Raw genomic sequence first — 21,468 nt, forward strand, 5'->3', positions numbered from 1 at the left:
AAAGAGACCACAAAATTAAAACACGTGAATAACAAGGCCCACCTAGCCTGTCGAAGATTCAAGCGTTTGGCAGATTCAAGATAAATCAAATTCTTGTGGTCGGTGAGGACCACAACTTGATGTCTAGCTCCTTCCAACCAATGTCTCCACTCTTCAAATGCCCATTTCATGGCCAACAATTCCCGATTCCCCACGTCATACTTACGTTCAGATGGAGAGAATTTTCGAGAAAAGAAGGCACAGGGATTCATTTTAGAAGTCACCGGATCTTTTTGGGACAAAACAGCTCCTGCACCAATCTCAGAAGCATTTACCTCCACCTGAAATGGAAGTGAGACATCAGGTTGCTGTTGAACCGGAGCAGAAGTGAATCTCTGCTTAAGCTCCTGAAATGCCGAGACTGCCTCTGGAGACCAATTCACCACATCAGCGCCCTTTTTGGTCAAATCAGTCAGTGGTTTGACAATACCAGAAAAATTACCTATAAATTTACGATAGAAATTAGCAAAACCCTAAAACTTCAGGAGAGCCTTCAAAGAAGTGGGCTGAACCCAATCATAAATGGCCTGAACCTTGGCCGGGTACATTTCAATATCCGACGGAGACAAAATAAATCCCAAAAATGAAATCCTCTGTACACCAAAGAGGCATTTCGATCCCTTAACATACAGGGAATTTTCCCTCAAAATCCAGAACACAGTCCGGACATGTTCCACATGAGAATCCCAATCACTGGAAAAGATCAAAATATTATCCAGATAAATGATGAAAAACGTATCCATAAAGTCCTGGAAAATATTGTTCATAAAAGATTGGAAGACAGAAGGGGCCAGCGTCGGACTGGCCCACCGGAGAACCGGAGGATTCTCCGGTGGGCCTTGGCATTTGGTGGGCCCTGGCACCTGCTGGCATAAAGGGCCAGCAGTTGCCTAGGGCCCCCCACTGTTCCAGGGGCCCCCAGCCAGTGATGTGGGGGCCCTGTGCCAGCAGAGCAGCAGCGGGTGACAGGATGCAGGAGCCCCTGTCCCCGCTGCTAAAGAGAAATGAATATTCACTGCTTCCCACACCCACATGGGCGTGGGAAGCAGTGAATATCATTTCATGGTCTCCACTCCCCCAGAGGCCCGGCCTCCCCAGCACAGGAAGCTGCTATGCGGCCGTAAATCAGGGCGCCGCCCTCAACTGACCCAGAGCGCATGCCAGGGAGGATGATGAGCACGGCATGACGGCACAATGATCCCTGCCAGCTGGGCATCCACAGCCTCTACTTGTAAGTTTCCAGCTCCTACAGCTGCGCACTTACCCAGGAGATGGTGAGCGCGGAGTGCTGAAGTCCTTGCCTCCCACCAGCCTGAACCCTCGGGGAGAGGGGCCATTGAGAGTGACAGTGTGTGCCATGATCTTGTGCACAGGACCTGCCTGCTCACCGCTCAGTGCCTGCTGCCCGGAGTGCTGCTCACCCGCCGCTGGCGTCACGTGGGAGGGTCCGGAGCCCGAATGCAGACTTGGGCCGTTGCTAGGTGACGGCGGCCGCGGTCCCTTCTTGCAGAGGTGGTTGGGATGTGGAGTCCCTATGTGACTCACCACCCCATGCTGACGCGTGAGTCACTTACGGCCCAGACTGATCCCCACCATTGTTAGCAAGTGCATATGATCCAGCCATAAGTCAAATATGGGACCCAGGGGCCACATTTAGGCACCATTTTAAGCTACTTTTTGGTGTTACCCTGAGAATGTAAAAGATTGGCACTAAAATGTACAAATCATCATCACCATCTATCTATCTCTCTCTCTATCTATCTATCTATCTATCTATCCCATATCTATCTCTATATCTATCTATCTCTATATCTATCTATCTATCCCATATCTATCTCTATATCTATCTCTATGTCTATCTATCTATCTCTATATCTATCTCTATATCTATCCATCTCTATATCTACCTCCATCTATCTATCTATTTATCTCTCTATCTATCTATCTATCTATCCCATATCTACCTCTATATCTGTTTATCTATCTCTATATCTATCTATCTCTATATCTATATATCTATCTATATCTATATCTATCTCTCTATATCTATCTATCTATCTCTATATATCTATCTATCTATCCCATATCTATTCCATATCTATCTATCTATCTATCTATTTATTATCTCTATATCTATCTCTCTTTATATATATCTCTGTCTATCTATCTCTATATCTATCTATCTATCTATCTATCTATCTCTATATCTATCTATCTTTCTATCTCTGTCTATCTATCTCTATATCTATCTCTCTATATCTGTCTCTATCTCTATATCTATCTATCATTCTCTTTCTATCTATCTATCTATCTATCTCTATAGCTATCTATCTATCTATCTATCTATCTTTCTCTATATCTATCTATCTATCTATCTATATATCTTTATCTATCATCTATGTCTCTATCTATCTATCTATCTATCTATCTATCTCTATATCATCTATGTCTCTATCTATCTATCTCTATATCATCTATCTATCTATCTATCTATCTATCTCTATATCTCTCTCTATATCTCTATCTTTCTGTATATCTATCTATATATATATATCTATATACACTCACTGGCCACTTTATTAGGTACACCATGCTAGTAACGGGTTGGACCCCCTTTTGCCTTCAGAACTGCCTCAATTCTTCGTGGCAGAGATTCAACAAGGTGCTGGAAGCATTCCTCAGAGATTTTGGACCATATTGACATGATGGCATCACACAGTTGGCGCAGATTTGTCGGCTGCACATCCCTGATGCGAATCTCCTGTTCCACCACATCCCAAAGATGCTCTATTGGATTGAGATCTGGTGACTGAGGAGGCCATTTGAGTACAGTGAACTCATTGTCATGTTCAAGAAACCAATCTGAGATGAATCGAGCTTTATGACATGGCGCATTATCCTGCTGAAAGTAGCCATCAGATGCCTGTTCTTAGCTGAGAGGAGTGGTACCCAGTGTGGTCTTCTGCTGCTGTAGCCCATCTGCCTCAAAGTTCGACGCACTGTGCATTCAGAGATGCTCTTCTGCCTACCTTGGTTGTAACGGGTGGCAATTTGAGTCACTGTTGCCTTTCTATCAGCTCGAACCAGTCTGCCCATTCTCCTCTGACCTCTGGCATCAACAAGGCATTTCCGGCCACAGAACTGCCGCTCACTGGATTTTTTTTCTTTTTCGGACCATTCTCTGTAAACCCTAGAGATGGTTGTGCGTGAAAATCCCAGTAGAGCAGCAGCTTCTGAAATACTCAGACCAGCCCTTCTGGCACCAACAATCATGCCACGTTCAAAGGCACTCAAATCACCTTTCTTCCCCATACTGATGCTCGGTTTGAACTGCAGGAGATTGTCTTGACCATGTCTACATGCCTAAATGCACTGAGTTGACGCCATGTGATTGGCTGATTAGAAATTAAGTCTTAACACACAGTTGGACAGGTGTACCTAATAAAGTGGCCAGTGAGTGTATATATAGCATTATACCCTATGAGGGGGCAGTGTTATACCCTATGAGGGGGTGCATTGTACCCTATGAGGGTGTGCATTATACACTATGAAGGGGTGCATTATACCCTACGAGGGAGGCAGCATTATACCCTATGAGGGGGTGCATTATACCTTATGAAGGGGTGCATTATACCTTTTGAGGGGGGCAGCATTATACCCTATGAGAGGGTGCATTATACCTTATGAGGGGGTGCATTATGCCCTATGAGGGGAGACAGCATTATACCCTATGAGGGGGTGCATTATACCCTATGAGGGGGCAGCATTATATTGTATGGAGGGCTACATTATATTCTATGAGATGGCTGCATAATATTCTATGAGGGGGAAGCATTATATTCTGTGAGGGGCTACATTATACTATATGAGGGAGCTGCATTATATTCTATGAGGGGTCTACATTATATTCTATGAGGGGGCTGCTTTATATTCTATGAGGGAGGCTACCCCAACCCCTGCTACATAATTAAGATGTGTACTACCTTATATTATACCCTGATATTAGAGTGTTTTACCGCACAATTGGTGGTCTTGTATTTATCTCTGTGTAGCTACATAGTGGGCCCCAAGAATGATTTTCTCTGGTGGGCCCAAGGTGTTCCAGTCCGACGCTGGAAGGGGCATTAGTGAGCCCAAAAGGCATCACCAGGTACTGAAAATGTCCCTCCAGAGAATTAAACGCCGTCTTCCATTCATCCCGGTGCTTGATGCGAATAAGATTATACGCCCCCCTGAGGTCAAGCTTGGTAAACCAGCAGGCACTTTTAACACTGGAAAATAAATCAGAAATCAGGGGTAACGGGTACTGATATTTAACCATGATTTTGTTAAGGGAACGATAGTCAATACAAGGCCTTAATGAACCATCTTTCTTGGTCAATAAAAACCCAGCACCTAAGGGTGAAGAGGATGGTCTAATATGACCCTTCTCCAACTACTCCTTGATATAAGATCGCATAGCCTCATGCTCGGGTACCGATAAGTTGAAAAGCCGACCCTTGGGAAATTTACATCCTGGCATCAACTCAATTGCACAGTCATAACTCCTATGAGGAGGCAAACACACAGACTTACTCTCGCTAAATACATCAGAAAAATCAGCCAAATAATCAGGAATATCATGAGACTGGGGAGAGGTGGAGAAAACAGGAGTGTCACCAAGAACACACTGACAACCCCAACTCACCACAGACACAGATTTCCAATCCAAAACAGGATTATGAGTTGGCAACCAGGGAAAACCCAGAACAATAGTATCATGCAAATTGTGCAGCACCAAAAATTTATAATTTTCTTGGTGGTCCGGGGCGACCCGCATTATCACCTGGGTCCAAAACTGGGGTTTATTCTCCACCAAAGGAGTAGCATCTGTTACGGTTGCAGTAGCGGAGAGGAACGAAGAGGCAACCCGGAAGTGGACCCTCTGGGTCACGGCTCCAGAGCCCCCGAGGGCGAGCGCCCAGGTGAGGACCACCCCCTATACAGGGAGTGTTAGGGGCAGACCCCCAGGGGATGGAACAGCGACAGCCGGAACCAAAGGGACGACTGGGGCTTAAGACCGGAGTGGAGGCACAGGCGGGTCCATAGAGAGAGCGCAGAGGACCACAGAGACTGTGGATAATGGGCAGGACGCAGGACCGGAGCGCAGCGGGTGGCAAGAGCCGGAGACTGCAAAAGAGGAAGCACAGATATAACACTGAGCGAAAGGCAAGGCAGACAAGCAGGGAAGATCAGAGCTAAGGACGGATGGACAGACAGAGCTGGACAGGGAGGATACCAGGACCCAAGGAGGCAAGGAAAGGCTGGAGAACAGGGGAAGAGTAATCAGAGGCAGCACTAGCAGCGGCAAAGGCAGAGGACCAGAGACACAGAGGACAGCGCAGACAGAAGCGTTAGGATGGGGGCCTGAGACACAGAGACCGCTGCCAAGGGACAGCGTCACCGCAATCATAGACAGGTGTCTTACCAGTCCAGATGCCGGCCATAAGTAGCTATGGGCGCCGCCATGTTGGAGGCGGAGCCATGCGTGTCACACTACGCAGGAGGCTGCGCGCCAGGAGGACGGCAGTGCGCAGGTGCCCGACGCCAAGGGAGCTGGAGGCCGGGCGCGGGGACGCGCCAGAGAGCAGGAGTGCGCCGGGAGGTGCGCACAGAGGAACAGGTAAGGGCCGGGGCCATGACAGTACCCCCCTTTATGCCCCCTCCTCTTAACGCTGGTGAGAAATCATCTCACGATGCGAGTGTGGCGCCCCTGAGGCTTCAGTCGCCACAGAGGTACTGCACCTTCTCCTAAGGTGTAGTGCCCCACCATCCAGGTAAGGTGGGAACTCCTGACCACGCTCCACACCTGCATTCCACACACAGGATAGTTCAGTGGGGTCACCTAACAGCTTCATGCTGGGGGTTAGCAGAGCACCCCTCGTGGAACCCTGCTTCGTAACACGAGATGTGCTGGGAGGCGGTTGGAGTGAGATGATATAAAAGAGTGGGAAGAGTGAGAGTTAGGAGGAGAGTCAGTTAGTGAGAGAAGAGAGAAGATGGGTGTCTGAATGACATGCTGCAGCAGGTCCCAGTGATCTGGGCTGCTGGCACGAGAAAGACCAGAGAAAGAGACTGATAAGCTTGATAACCTAACCTTCCATAAGAGAGATAGAACAGATCGGAAAGAAGGAGAATAGAAGGACGGTGGGAAGCTGGTTGAAGAAAGATAGAGAACCCTTCCAGTCCAGAGAGTGCAAAGGCCGGGGCCTGGTCCCCGAGGTTGATTGGATCTTTATGTCCGGCAACAGACACCGGAGGAGTAGTGAGCTGCTAACGCCTTCCTCCCATCATAGACTTGGGACACAACAGCAACTGAATAGAGAGCCGGGACACAGTGAGGAGTCCCCGAAGCAGGCTACAGCTGTCTGTCATACAAGTAAAGACTAGGAACACCTAGAGAGAAGCATTCCAGGGTAACTAAGTACTGGAGAGCTTTGAACCTAAAGGCGCATTGGAGGAGTCGTTCAGTAAGGTACATGTTGGCGGAGTGTGGAAGGGAGAATCCTACCCTGCCTGGAGGTTGGCTGGAGCCCTGACCTGGAGAACACAGTGCGGAGGCAGGCAGTTGAGTGAACTGCAAACAGTGAGTAAAGCTTTGGAACCGCATACTCGGGTGTCCTCCAGTTATTCCCGCACCACTACACCTGGGTACCAGCCTCCATACCATTCTGCGCCTCTCCTCATCCATTGCTCCTACACTGCCCTGGGACTACAGCTCCACCTGTGGGGAGCTACACCATCTTTGCTGCACCACACCATCAGTCGCAGCGGATCTGCATGCAGCGTTGGCTCAACATCTTACTTGCCAAACACCTCGGGTGGCGTCACGAACTATTCTAATAAACTGTAACACCATTAACATCACCGCCATTGATATTGGGCGCCCAGGGCCACGGACCGGGTCACCGCTGCTGTGACACATTCCCACCTTGACACCGGTCCGGTACCAAGTACCCCACTTCCCTGGGTGTGCGAGGGCGACACAATTTTGGCGTCACGAACAGGATGACGAGACCCGATGCCATCGGGTTCTGTGTGCCTTGGATTTACAACTCTTCAAAATGTGCAGAAGACCAAATTTAATAGACTGTAAAATGGACATTAGAAATGGCCGCTGGTGCAGAGAAGAAGGGCGTGAAGAGATGGGAGGTCCTAAGAAAAGACCTCGAAGAGTCTTGGGCCATCCCTGCCTGAATTACTATGTGACCGATGCATGGCCCACCCCCCGAGGGGCTCATATACTGGCTTGGTATGGAGGCGCTGGAAGAAGACGCCACCCCCGGAAGGAGGGGCAGAGAAAGCCAGTGGCGAGCAGAAGGGCGGAGCAAGAGGAAGAACACCAGAACGCCATTTTGGAGAGTGAGGGAAGGAGGCCTGCGAAGCACGGGGAAGTGCAAACCCCCGGCGCCATGGCTGACGGCTCCAACCCGAACTCCGGAATGAACCGCCAGCAATTAGAAGATGAAATCGCTGAACTGACTACCCGTTTGCAGCTACGAAGAGAAGCGCTGGAGAAGCTGAGACGGCAGCGTGCCCCAGCGGGGCCTACACCAGCGGTACCACCCTCTCCATCGGTACCCGCTGCTACCGCACTGGACTGTCCCCGGGCGGCGCTAACCTACACATCTACTTTGACTGTGCGGTTGAGCACCACCGGCCTGGAGAAGTTACCGGAGGACCCGGGAGTGGAAGCAGAGCTCCCGCCTGGACCTGGCGCGGCTCCGCCGGTCCCCACAGAGACCCCTGCGGATCCAGAACCCGCAACTGCTCCTTTATCATCTGCACTGGAGCCGAGGCCGCACTGCCAGGAGACCTCAGGTATGTCCGGTGCCCCTTCCCCTGAGAAGACCCGGGGTTGCCCCACCGTTGCAACAGCCGGCCAGGTTGTGTTAGACCTGATCTGGGACCAGGAAGCCAGTCCCTGGGGGAAGATACCGGAACCCCCAACGGTGGCACCGCAGGCCCCAGTAGGCCAAAGCAGGTCCCAGGAGGAGCAGAATGAGGCCTATTGCGGAGCCACCATTAAAAAGCTAGCAGATGAGTATCGGGAGAGGGAGCAGAGAATGGCTGTACTGGGCCCAGATTTGAGCAGGAAAGAGAGGGCCCATGCTGGGTATTATGGTTCCCAGGATGCCACAGGATGGGGGCAGGTCCTTAAAGTCAATCAGGAACAGGGGTTTGGATTTATTGCAGACCCCGAGAGGATAAGTGACTTGTTCTTTAATTGGAAGGACGTTGAATCCCACTTGCCTAAAGGACACCCTAAATGAGACCTGCAGCCTGGGGAGTATGTGACCTTTACCCGGCATGAGGGACTCAGGGGATGGTACGCCCTGAATGTACGACGTATCCCTGCAGAGTTCATCGAGAGGTACCTGCCATCAAGATCAGTCAATGCTCCATCCACCGGTACCCCACAGACTGCTCAGGTACCTGTTTCCAAGAACCAGGCTGCTAATGCATCACCTCCAGTTTGGCAGCCCAAACCAAAGATCTCTGGCTGGACACCGTGGGAAGAGGAGTACCTGAGGATTGCTATTGACTACTTGGAATCTGGTAGCCGTTGAAATAATTTACTAAATCTTGTTACCCAGGAGGGTTTGTTGCACCAGTTGTGCCTTTGTCTTTTTGTTCATCATGTTGCCCAGTTTTTGATTGGCAGCGTTGTTTTTGACACGGAACTGTGGAGATCATAGACGCTGATTGATCCAAAAACTTTTATTGTAAATAGTTGCACCTCTTTAGGTGCCCTTCCTTGGTTTTACATATAAAGACACTTTGCGAAGATAATGTTTTTGCATGGACACTTTTCGAAGAATGATGTCTAACTCAAGGGACACTGCAAGAAAGCCTGGCTGGGAGCAGTGTTCAGCACTTTTCAAGAATCTTTGAATGTTTTATGATAATGTATTTGATAATGTTGTGTCCTGTGAAAAGTAAATGTCATTTATAGAATATTTGATACAGGGAATTAGAAAAGTTTTGAGATAGAATGTGAGAATTGAATAAAGACTGAAGAACTGAAAGTGACAGGTGACAGGCCAAGTACAGATGGTCAGTGTCTTGCATCCAGTAGAAAGGGAGAGAAAGAATAATTGCACTTTGAACTAGGAATTGCACTTAAGTAAATTTTTGATACTAAGATCGGAAGTTAACCTGTTTGTAACGTTTAAGAAATGTGCCTCCTACATTAGGAAGATTAGATAAGTATTGTTGAATAGCATTTAAAAATTTTTGTGTGTTCCTGTACTGTACCTTTTGATGTCTTACAGCCCGCGGACGTGCTGTGTTTAACGGGGGGGTATGTGGCGCCCCTGAGGCTTCAGTCGCCACAGAGATACTGCATCTTCTCCTAATGTGTAGTGCCCCACCATCCAGGTAAGGTGGGAACTCTTGACCACGCTCCATACCTGCATTCCACACACAGGATAGTTCAGTGGGGCCACCTAACAGCTTCAGGCTGGGGGTTAGCAGAGCACCCCTCGTGGAACCCTGCTTCATAACACGAGATGTGCTGGGAGGCGGGTGGAGTGAGATGATATAAAGTAGTGGGAAGAGTGAGAGTTAGGAGGAGAGTCAGTTAGTGAGAGAAGAGAGAAGATGGGTGTCTGAATGACATGCTGCAGCAGGTCCCAGTGATCTGGGCTGCTGGCACGAGAAAGACCAGAGAAAGAGACTGATAAGATTGATAACCTAACCTTCCATAAGAGAGATAGAAAAGATCGGAACAAAGGAGAATAGAAGGACGGTGGGAAGCTGGTTGAAGAAAGATAGAGAACCCTTCCAGTCCAGAGAGTGCAAAGGCCGGGGCCCGGTCCCCGAGGTTGATTGGATCTTTATGTCCTGCAACAGACACCGGAGGAGTAGTGAGCTGCTAACGCCTTGCTCCCATCATAGACTTGGGACACAACAGCAACTGAATAGAGAGCCGGGACGCAGTGAGGAGTCCCCGAAGCAGGCTACAGCTGTCTGTCATACAAGTAAAGACTAGGAACACCTAGAGAAAGGCATTCCAGGGTAACTAAGTACTGGAGTGCTTCGCACCTAAAGGCACATTGGAGGAGTCATTCAGTAAGGTACATGTTGACGCAGTGTGGAAGGGAGAATCCTACCCTGCCTGGAGGTTGGCTGGAGCCCTGACCTGGAGAACACAGTGCGGAGGCAGGCAGTTGAGTGAACTGCAAACAGTGAGTAAAGCTTTGGAACCGCATACTCGGGTGTCCTCCAGTTATTCCCGCACCACTACACCTGGGTACCAGCCTCCATACCATTCTGTGCCTCTCCTCATCCATTGCGCCTACACTGCCCTGGGACTACAGCTCCACCTGTGGGGAGCTACACCATCTTTGCTGCACCACACCATCAGTCCCAGCGGATCTGCATGCAGCGTTGGCTCAACATCTTACTTGCCAAACACCACAGGTGGCGTCACGAACTATTCTAATAAACTGTAACACCATTAACATCACCGCCATTGATATTGGGCGCCCAGGACCACGGACCGGGTCACCGCTGCTGTGACACATTCCCACCTTGACACCGGCCCGGTACCGAGTACCCCGCTGCCCTGGGTGTGCGAGGGCGACCCACGAGGAGCATCAATTGTTATGAATGAGTCACCGGAGGAGGAAAAAACAAAAATGCAAGCTAAGTCCAGAAAACCGGAGAGGTTGGTAGCTAGCGGATTGCAGACCCCTGATCCTATTCACAACAACTAACAGTAGCCGTGGAGCATTCCTACGGTGGTACTAGATGCCTCTTCACAGCCGGAGAACTAAATAAGCCTAAAGAAAGAAAGGAGAAATCTAAACTGCCCCAGAGCAGACCCCAAAGCAATAGACAGCCCCCAACATGTATTGTCGTTGAAAACAGATGAAAACACAAACACAGACAGAAAGAAAGGCAGAGCAAACGATGGGGCCCAACTAACTAGATAGGAAAGGACAGAAAAGATGCTGGCTGCAATCCGCAAAAACCCTACCAAAAATGTCCCAACACATCTGATAGGAAAAACAGCCCTGAAGTCACTAGACTTCAAAATCCCTATATCAGCACTCCGATATATTCTGAAGACAGAGCAAAAGAGATTTAACCAATCAGGGACAAAAATGGAAATTCAGCAGAGCCCCAGCCGGGGCTAGCAGAACACAAAACTAAGCAAATCAGACAAAGTCTCATGGAACAATAACAGAGCAAAACTTAGCTTTAGAAGACAGGAACTGAACTGGAGGCCAGAGCTCAGAGCAGAGAAATCACCAGCAACCCTACAGGGCATCGGCTGCCTTATATCCACTCAGAGATTCCGGATGTCCAATCGCAATCCACCTGTTCAGGTGACAGGTTTCTCCCATCCAAATCAGTTTCAATATCTCCTTTCACCAGCAGAGGGAGTTCATCGGACATCAAAGGTGAACGAGAAAATGAGCTCACAACAGTACCAACCCCTTGAGTAGGGGTCACCGAACCCTCATCCACGCCACCTGGCAGATCAGGATGGGCCTGATGAAAAGCACGAACCAATCTTTCGGCATGAATATCAGATGCAGAGACCCAAGAATTATCCTCCTGGCCATAACCGTTCCACTTAACCAAATACTGGAGTCTCCGTCTAGCCAGACTAGAATCCAGTATCTTCTCAACCTCATATTCCACATTACCTTCAACCAATACAGGGTCAGGAGGTGCCACCACAGGAACTACTGGCTCAACAAACCTCTTCAACAGAGACTTATGAAACACGTTATGGATCTTAAATGTAACAGGAAGAGCCAATCGAAAAGAGACCGGATTAAGAATCTCCAATATCTTGTAAGGTACAATAAATCTAGGTTTAAACTTTGGAGAAGCCACCTTCATAGAGATATTCTTTGATGACAACCAAACCATAACACCCACCTTAAACCGGGGACCAATGGTCCTATGCCGGTTGGAAAAACGCTGGGCCTTTTCCTGGGAGAGAGACAACTTATCCACCACTTGGTCCCAAATCTTGTGCATTCTCTCCACCACAGTGTCAACACCTGGGCAGGCAGAAGACTCCACCTGCCCTGAAGAGAATCGAGGATGAAACCCAAAGTCACAAAAAAAAGGTGACATCAAAGTGGCAGAACTAGCTCTATTATTGAAAGCAAATTCGGCCAAGGGCAAAAATGAGACCCAATCATCCTGATCAGCAGAGATAAAACATCTCAAATAAGTCTCCAAAGTCTGGTTTGTTCTCTCCGTCTGCCCATTGGTCTGAGGGTGAAATGCAGAGGAGAAGGACAACTGAATTCTCAGCTTGGAACAAAAAGTCCTCCAAAATCTAGAGACAAACTGAACTCCTCTGTCAGATACAATGTTCTCAGGAATCCCATGCAAGTGAACCACCTGTTGCAAAAACAAGGGCACCAACTCAGAGGAAGATGGCAACTTAGGGAGTGGTACAAGATGGACCATCTTAGAGAATATATCACAAATCACCCAGATAACAGTCATTCTCTGAGAGACAGGCAGATCAGAAATAAAATCCATTGAAATATGTGTCCATGGCCTCCTGGGCACCGGCAAAGGCATCAACAACCCACTAGAGTGAGAACAAGGTTTAGACTGGGAGCAAGTCCCACAGGACTGCACAAAATTCCCGACATCATGAGATAAGGCGGGCCACCAAAAAGACTGACTCACCAAATCTCTAGTACCAAAAATACCTGGATGACCAGCCAATGTGGAGCAATGAACTTCAGACATTACTCTCTTCCTCCACTGGTCAGGAACGTACAATTTTCCAATGGGACAACGCTCAGGTTTGTCCTCCTGAAACTCTTCCAGAGCACGTCTCAAATCGGGCGAGATGGCAGAAAGAACTACCCCCTCACCTAAGATGGTAGCAGGCTTGGTCACAATAGGAGAATCAGCAAAGAAACTCCTAGAGAGGGTGTCTCCCTTGACATTCTTAGTGCCCGGAAGAAAAGAGACCACAAAATCAAAACGTGTGAAAAGCAAGGCCCACCTAGCCTGTCTAGGATTCAAGAGTTTGGCCGACTCAAGATAAATCAAATTCTTGTGGTCAGTGAGGACCACGACTTGATGTCTAGCTCCCTCCAACCAATGTCTCCACTCCTCAAATGCCCATTTCATGGCTAACAGTTCCCGATTCCCCACATCATAGTTGCGTTCAGATGGGGAGAACTTTCGGGAAAAGAAATCACAGGGATTCATTTTAGATGTTACCGGATCTTTTTGGGACAAAACAGCTCCTGCAACAATCTCAGAAGCGTCCACCTCTACCTGAAACGGGAGTGAAACATCAGGGTGCCGCAAAACCGGAGCAGAAGTGAACATCCGCTTCAGCTCCTGAAAGGAAGAAACAGCCTCTGGAGACCAATTCAGCACATCAGCACCCTTCTTAGTCAAATCAGTCAATGGTTTGGCAATACCAGAAAAATTAGCTATAAATTTACAATAAAAATTAGCAAAACCCAAAAACTTCTGGAGGGCCTTCAAAGAAGTGAGCTGAACCCAATCATAAATGGTCTGTACCATGGCCGGGTCCATTTCAATAGTTGACGGAGACAAAATAAATCCCAAAAATGAAATCCTCTGTACACCAAAAAGGCATTTCGACCCCTTAACATACAGGGAATTCTCCCTCAAAATCCGGAACACAGTCCGAACATGTTCCACATGAGAGTCCAAATCCCTGGAAAAGATCAAAATATCATCCAGATAGATGATCAAAAATTTATCCACAAAGTCCCGGAAAATATCATTCATGAAGCACTGGAAGACAGAAGGGGCATTAGTGTGCCCAAAAGGCATCACCAGGTACTCAAAAAGCCGTCTTCCATTCATCCCCATGCTTAATGCGAATAAGATTATATGCCCCCTGAGGTCAAGCTTGGTAAACCAGCAAGCACCTTTAACTCTGGAGAATAGATCAGAAATCAGGGGTAACGGATACTGATATTTAACAGTAATTTTGTTGAGGGAGCGATAGTCAATACAAGGCCTTAATGAACCATCGATCTTGGCCATGAAAAAAAAACAGCACCCAAGGGTGAAGAGGATGGTCTAATATGACCCTTCTCCAACGACTCCTTAATATAAGATCTCATAGCCTCATGCTCGGGTACAGATAAATTGAAAGGTCGACCCTTGGGAAACTTACACCCAGGGCTCAGCTCAATTGCACAGTCATAACTCCTATGAGGAGTCAAAGACGCAGACTTATTCTGACTAAATACATCATAAAAATCAGCCAAATAGTCAGGAACATCATGCGACTGGGGAGAGGTGGAGAAAACAGGAGTGTCACTAAGAGCACAGAGACAACCCCAACTCACCACAGACACAGATTTCCAATCCAAAACTGGATTATGGATTTGCAACCAGGGAAACCCCAGAACAATGGTATCATGCAAATTATGCAACACCAAAAATCTGCAATTTTCTTGATGGTCTGGGGCGACCCGCATTACCACCTGGGTCCAAAACTGAGGTTTATTCTTCGCCAAAGGAGTAGCATCAATACCCCTCAAAGGGATAGGCATCCGCAGAGGTGTCATAGGAAACCCACAACGTTTAGCAAAATCCAAGTCCATCAGGTTCAGAGCCGCTCCTGAATCCACAAAAGCCTTAGCGGAAAAAGTGGACAGGGAGCAGATCAGAGTAATTGCCAGAAGAAACTTAGGTTGTACACCACCCACAGCAAATGTGTGTGCAAAACGCTTCTCTCGTTTAGGGCAGACAGAAATATTATGAGAGGCATCTCCACAGAAAAAACACAGCTTATTACACCTTCTGAACTCCTGACGTTGCGCCCAAGACAAAACTCTATCACATTGCATAGGTTCAGACATTTGTTCAACAGGTAGCAACATTTCTCGTGTAATTTTACGTTCACGTAAATGCCGATCAACCTGAATGGCTAATAACATACAATCGTCAAGACCAGAGGGAACAGGAAATCCCACCATAGCATCTTTTACGGTTTCTGACAAACCCTCCCGAAAGAGAGCTGCCAAGGCACCATCATTCCAGGTAGTAAGGACCGCCCACTTTCGGAATTTTTGACAGTATAACTCTGCAGAATCCTGACCCTGGCTCAATGCCAACAGGGCTTTCTCAGCTTGATCAATAGCATTAGGTTCATCATACAACAACCACAAGGCTTGAAAAAATGCATCCACATTAGTTAGAATAGGATCATCAGGTGTCAAAGAAAATGCCCAATCCTGGGGATCGCCGCGCAGCAAAGAGATGACAATTTTAATCTGCTGCGCAGAGCTCCCCGATGAGCTAGGCTTCAAGGCAAGAAATAATTTACAATTATTCTTAAAATTCAAAAATTTAGATCGATCCCCAAAAACACATCAGGAGTAGGGATCTTTGGTTCAGCAGCATGTGAATGAGCAAGATTGGCGGAAATTCCCCACACTTCAGCAGCGAGCTGCTCCACACGATCAGACAATTGCTTAATCTCCATTAAGAAAAAATTCCTCCTACGGCCCCAGAGAAAAAGAGGAAAAAATATACATTAAAAAAAAAAATAATCTGACACTTTTTCTCCTTCATTTTTTTTTTTTCACAATTCCTTCCTGCTATTGAGTACCCTAGAATCTGCGGTATGGCTGGTGATTCTGTTATGAATGAGTCACCGGAGAAGGAAAAAACAAAAATGCAAGCTAAGTCCAGAAAATCGGAGAGGTTGGTAGCTAGCGGATTGCAGTCCCCTGATCCTATTCACAACAACTAACAGTAGCCGTGGAGCGTTCCTACAGTGGTCCTAGACGCCTCTTCACAGCCAGAAAACTAAATAAGCCTAAAGAAAGAAAGGGGAAATCTAAACTGCCCCAGAGCAGACCCCAAAGCCATAGACAGCCCCCAACATTTATTGTCGGTGAAAACAGATGAAAACACAAGCACAGACAGAAAGACAGGCAGAGCAAACGATGGGGCCCAACTAACTAAATAGGAAAGGACAGAAAAGATGCTGGCTGCAATCCACAAAAACCCTACCAAAAATGTCCCAACACGTCTGATAGGAAAAACGGCCCTGAAGTCACTAGACTTCAAAATCCCTATATCAGCACTCCGATATATTCTGAAGACAGAGCAAAAGAGATTTAACCGATCAGGGACAAAAATGGAAATTCAGCAGAGCCCCAGCCGGGGCTAGCAGAACACAAAGCTAAGCAAATCAGACAAAGTCTCATGGAACAATAACAGAGCAAAACTTAGCTTTAGAAGACAGGAACTGAACTGGAGGCCAGAGCTCAGAGCAGAGAAATCACCAGCAACCCTACAGGGCATCGGCTGCCTTATATCCACTCAGAGATTCCGGATGTCCAATCGCAATCCACCTGTTCAGGTGACAGGTTTCTCCCATCCAAATCAGTTTCACTACCTCCTTTCACCAGCAGAGGGAGTTCATTGGACATCAAAGGTGAACGAGAAAATGAGCTCACAACAATCAATATTCTCCTGGGGTTCCCACAATCTCTTCATCGCCAAAATATCCCGTACCTCAAAGATGTTATCCGAGGTACACGGCTGGGAGGTTTGAGGAGGCGCTGAGTGGAAGTGGTTAAATACTGCAGGTTTGAGGAGAGATACATGAAAGGCATTGGGAATCTTTAGTGAGGCGGGCAATCTCAATTTGTAGGCCACGTCATTGATGCGACTCAAGACCTCAAAGGGACCAATGTAACGTGGACCTAACTTATAGGAGGGAATCTTCAACCTGATATACTGAGAAGATAGCCAAACTCTATCCCCAGGGTGATACGGAGGAGCGTCAAGCCGTTTTTTGTCGGCATACCTCTTCATCCTGATGCTGGCAGTCTCAAGGGCTATTTTAGTCTCCCTCCAAATCTGAGAGAAGTCTACAGACAAGGAGTCCGCTGCCGGTACACCCGAGGTAGAGGACACAGGAAGGGGAATGCCGGGGTGTTGACCAAAAAACACAAAAAAGGGAGATTTAGAGGAAGCTTCACTTGGATGGTGTTATAGGTGAATTCTGCCCAAGGAAGAAGAGAGACCCAGTCATCTTAGTGAGCATTAGAAAAATGCCGAAGGTAGGATGTCAGTGCTTGATTGACTCGCTCGACCTGACCATTAGACTGGGGGTGGTAGGCTGAGGAAAAATCCAAAGTTATCTTCAGCAATCCGCAGAGAGCTCGAAAAATCAGGAGGTAAACTGGACTCCTCGATCTGAGACGATATGCTGAAGGAAACCATGGAGGCAAGAAACACGGAGCAGGAAGATCTTTGCCAACTTGGGAGCGGTAGGCAGACCAGGTAGTGTGATGAAATGGGACATTTTGGAAAATCGATCCACGACCACCAATATAACCGTACATCTTGAAGAGGGAGGCAAATCAGTGACGAAATCCATAGAGATATGAGTCCATGGATTGGCAGGCACAGGTAACGGATGTAGGAGTCCTGAAGGAAGGTGTTGAGGGACTTTGTTCCGCGCACAAGAAGGGCAGGAGGCGATGAAATCCTGGACGTCTCTGCGAAGCTAAGGCCACCAATAATGGCGGGAGATGAGCGTGAGAGTCTTTTTAACCCCCGAATGTCCAGAAAATTTTGACGAGTGACTCCAACGTAGAACCTTCAGTCTATCTCCACTCCGAACAAAGGTTTAACCTGATGGCGGGGAGACCAGGCTTAGTGGTGCCACGGTAAGGATTTTGGTGGGGTCGATGAGATGTGCTGGACCCTCCTCCTTATCCACCCACAGGAATGACCTGATAGGGCATCCGCCTTGATGTTCTTATCCCCGGGTCAGAAGTGGAGTTCAAAGTCAAAGTGATCAAAAAACAATGACCATCTGGCCTGCCGTAGGTTGAGCCTTTGGGCGGACTGAAGGTAGGCTAAATTTTTGTGATCCGTAAAAATGATGAACAGATGAAGGGCCCCCTCGAGGAGATGGCGCCACTCTTCGAGAGCCATTTTTATGGCCAAGAGTTCTCTATCTCCTACAGCATAGTTACGTTCAGGAGCGGAGAAGGCCTTAGAAAAGAACCCGCAGGTGAGAGCATGGCCAGAGGATGATTTCTGCAGAAGAACTGCTCCTGCTCCCACCGAGGATGCGTCCACCTCGAGAATGAACGGCCTGCAGGTATCCGGGCGATGGAGTACTGGAGACTTCGCAAACTCTTGTTTCAGAGCTTCAAAGGCGGCGTTTGCATCGGAGGACCAATGATTGGGATCAGCTCCCTTGCGGATGAGAGCCGAGATAGGTTTGGTCAATGAAGAGAAGTGGGGGATAAATTGCCTATAATAATTTCTAAAACCCAAAAAATGCTGAATTGCCTTTACTCCGAGGGGACAAGGCCAATTGAAAACTGCCGAAACTTTCTCAGGGTCCATCTCTAACCCCAAGTTCGAGACGATGTATCCAAGAAAGGGCAATGAAGTTTGCTCAAAGAGGCACTTCTCCAACTTGGCAAAAAGATGGTTCTCTCTCAGACGATGGAGGACTTGGCGAACGTCTCGGCGATGTGTGGCCAGATCGGGGGAGAAGATTAAGATGTCGTCAAGGTAGACTACGACACAGGAGTAGAAGAGATCTCGAAGACATCATTAATGAGTTCCTGGAATACTGCAGGTGCGTTGCAAAGACCAAATGGCATAACTAAATACTCGTAGTGCCCGTCACGCGTGTTGTATGCAGTCTTCCACTCATCCCCAGAGCGTATGCAAACCAAATTATAGGCCCCTCGTAGATCAAGCTTCGTAAACACATGCGCTCCCCTCAAGCGATCAAAGAGCTCAGAGATGAGGGGCAGTGGATATTTGTTCTTCACTGTGATACGATACAGGCCTCGATAATCGATGCACGGACGCAGCGACCCATCCTTTTTCTTTACGAAAAAGAAGCCTGCTCCTGCAGGGGACGAAGACTTCCGAATGAAGCCTCGGGACAGGTTGTCTTGGATGTATCTAGACATGGCTTGGCTCTCTGCCGAGGAGAGAGGATAAATCCTTCCACCAGGAGGAGTGGTAACAGGAATGAGCTCAATAGGGCAATCGTAGGGGCGGTGCGGAGGAAGAGTCTCGGCCTCTCTCTTATCAAAAACATCCAAAAAGGCACTGTAAGCCGCCGGCAATCCGGAGGGAACAAGGGGAGAACGGGGAATACACACGGGACGCACCGACAGCAATCACCGAGCCCGACAAGACTCCCCCAAGCGTAAGACGTTGCCGCTATGCCAATCTAAGGTGGGCTAGTGGAGCCGCAGCCAGGGGAGACCGAGGAGGATTGTATGGTAAATACCCGCTAAGACATAAAACGTAATTTTCTCCTTGTGCAGAGCCCCTACTTGCAACTCTACCTCATGAGTGACAAGAGTAACTGTCTCTAGCAGGGGTCGACCATCTACGGATGCAAGAACCTGAGGATTCTCCAAGGTCCTTACAGGAACATAAAATTTGTTGACCTCCTCAAGTCTAATAAAATTCCCAGCGGCCCCCGAGTCCACGTAGGCCTCTAGAGAAGCCCGCTTCCCACCAACATGCAAAAGGACAGACAGAGTGAGGGGTAGAGAGGTATCACAAACGCCCAGGAAGGCCTCTCTTACCTGGCCTAGGCGGATGAGTTTTCCGGATGATCAGGACAAGTTCGGAGCAAATGGGACCCGCTACCGCAGTAGAAACAAAGACCCTGGGGGCTTCTCTCCCTGCGACGCTGGTCAGCGAGATTCAGGCGGTCCACCTGCATAGGTTTGGGTGCAGAGACAGAGGAGAGGATCCTGGGTCGAGGACTGAGTGGCCTGCGAACAGAAGACAAGGGATGGGAAACTCTTCTCTCCCTGGCCCGTTCCTGACACCGGAGATCTATCCGGGTAGCTAGGGAAATCAAATCTTCTAGCGCTGTAGGGGTATCCCGACCAGCGAGCTCATCTTTTATACGACTCGAGAGACCTCGCCAGAAGGCGCCCACCAATGCCTCGTTATTCCAACCTAAGTCGGAGGACAGGGTCCTAAACTGTACGGCGTACTGGCCCACGGTTAGAGAACCTTGGCAGAGGTTAAACAAAGCCTCAGTGGTGAAGGCTAAACGACCCGGTTTGCCAAAAACCTGACGGAAAGTGTCCAGAAAAACAGATAACTGGGTAACCACAGGATCATCATGCTCCCAGAGAGGATTGACCCAAGCCAGAGGTGAGAGATGATGAAGGCCACTTTGGCTCGGTCAATGGGGTACTGCTGGGGCAGTAATTCAAAATGAAGGTGGCATTGATTTATAAATCCCCGACACAATTTGGCATCAACGCAATACCGGGGTGGTTTCGCCAATTGCGGAGGAGGATGGGAACCCGCAGCAGGAGGAGCAGAGGCGGCCGACTGCAAGGAAAGCAACCGACCGTCTACCGAAGCCATGTAGCTGAGAATATGCGACTGGGTGTCACGCTGCTGTGCCAATTCTTGTTGCAAGCCAGCCAACTGGGCAGCGTTACCAGGGTCAGAGGATGGGAGAGCGGAGAGACGCGAGTCCATAGTTTTCATAAAGGACATCATGCGCATCTGGTTCTCCTGAAGGAAAACCAAATCCTTTTGGGCAGCCGTGGCTCCAGCGGGGTCCATGGCCTGTCTAACTGTTACGGTTGCAGTAGCGGAGAGGAACGAAAAGGCAACCCGGAAGTGGACCCTCTGGGTCACGGCTCCAGAGCCCCCCGAGGGCGAGTGCCCAGGTGAGGACCACCCCCTATACAGGGAGTGTTAGGGGCAGCAGACCCCCAGGGGATGGAACAGCGACAGCCGGAACCAAAGGGACGACTGGGGCTTAAGACCAGAGTGGAGGCACAGGCGGATCTATAGAGAGAGCACAGAGGACCACAGAGACTGTGGATAATGGGCAGGATGCAGGACCGGAGCGCAGCAGGTGGCAAGAGCTGGAGACTGCAAAAGAGGAAGGACAGATATAACACTGAGCGAAAGGCAAAGCAGACAAGCAGGGATGATCAGAGGAAAGGACGGATGGACGGACGGAGCAGGACAGGGAGGATACCAGGACCCAAGGAATCAAGGAAAGGCTGGAGCACAGGGAAAGAGTAATCAGAGGCAGCACTAGCAGCGGCAAAGGCAGAGGACCAGAGACACAGAGGACAGTGCAGACAGAAATGTTAGGATGCCGAGGGAGCCGGAGGCCGGGCGTGGGGACGCGCCGGAGAGCAGGAGTGCGCCGGGAGGTGCACGCAGAGGAACAGGTAAGGGCCGGGGCTGTGACAGCATCAATACCCCTCAAAGGGATAGGAGTCCGCAGGGGTATCATAGGAAAACCACAACGTTTAGCAAAGTCCAAATCCATCAGATTCAAAGCTGCTCCTGAATGTACAAAAGCCTTAGTGGAAAATGTAGATAAGGAGCAGATCAGAGTAATTGCCAAAAGGAACT

The sequence above is a fragment of the Dendrobates tinctorius genome, unplaced genomic scaffold (assembly GCF_039654945.1).
Source record: "Dendrobates tinctorius isolate UK_male_01 unplaced genomic scaffold, ASM3965494v1 ptg000111l, whole genome shotgun sequence".
Classification (NCBI taxonomy): Eukaryota; Metazoa; Chordata; class Amphibia; order Anura; family Dendrobatidae; genus Dendrobates; species Dendrobates tinctorius.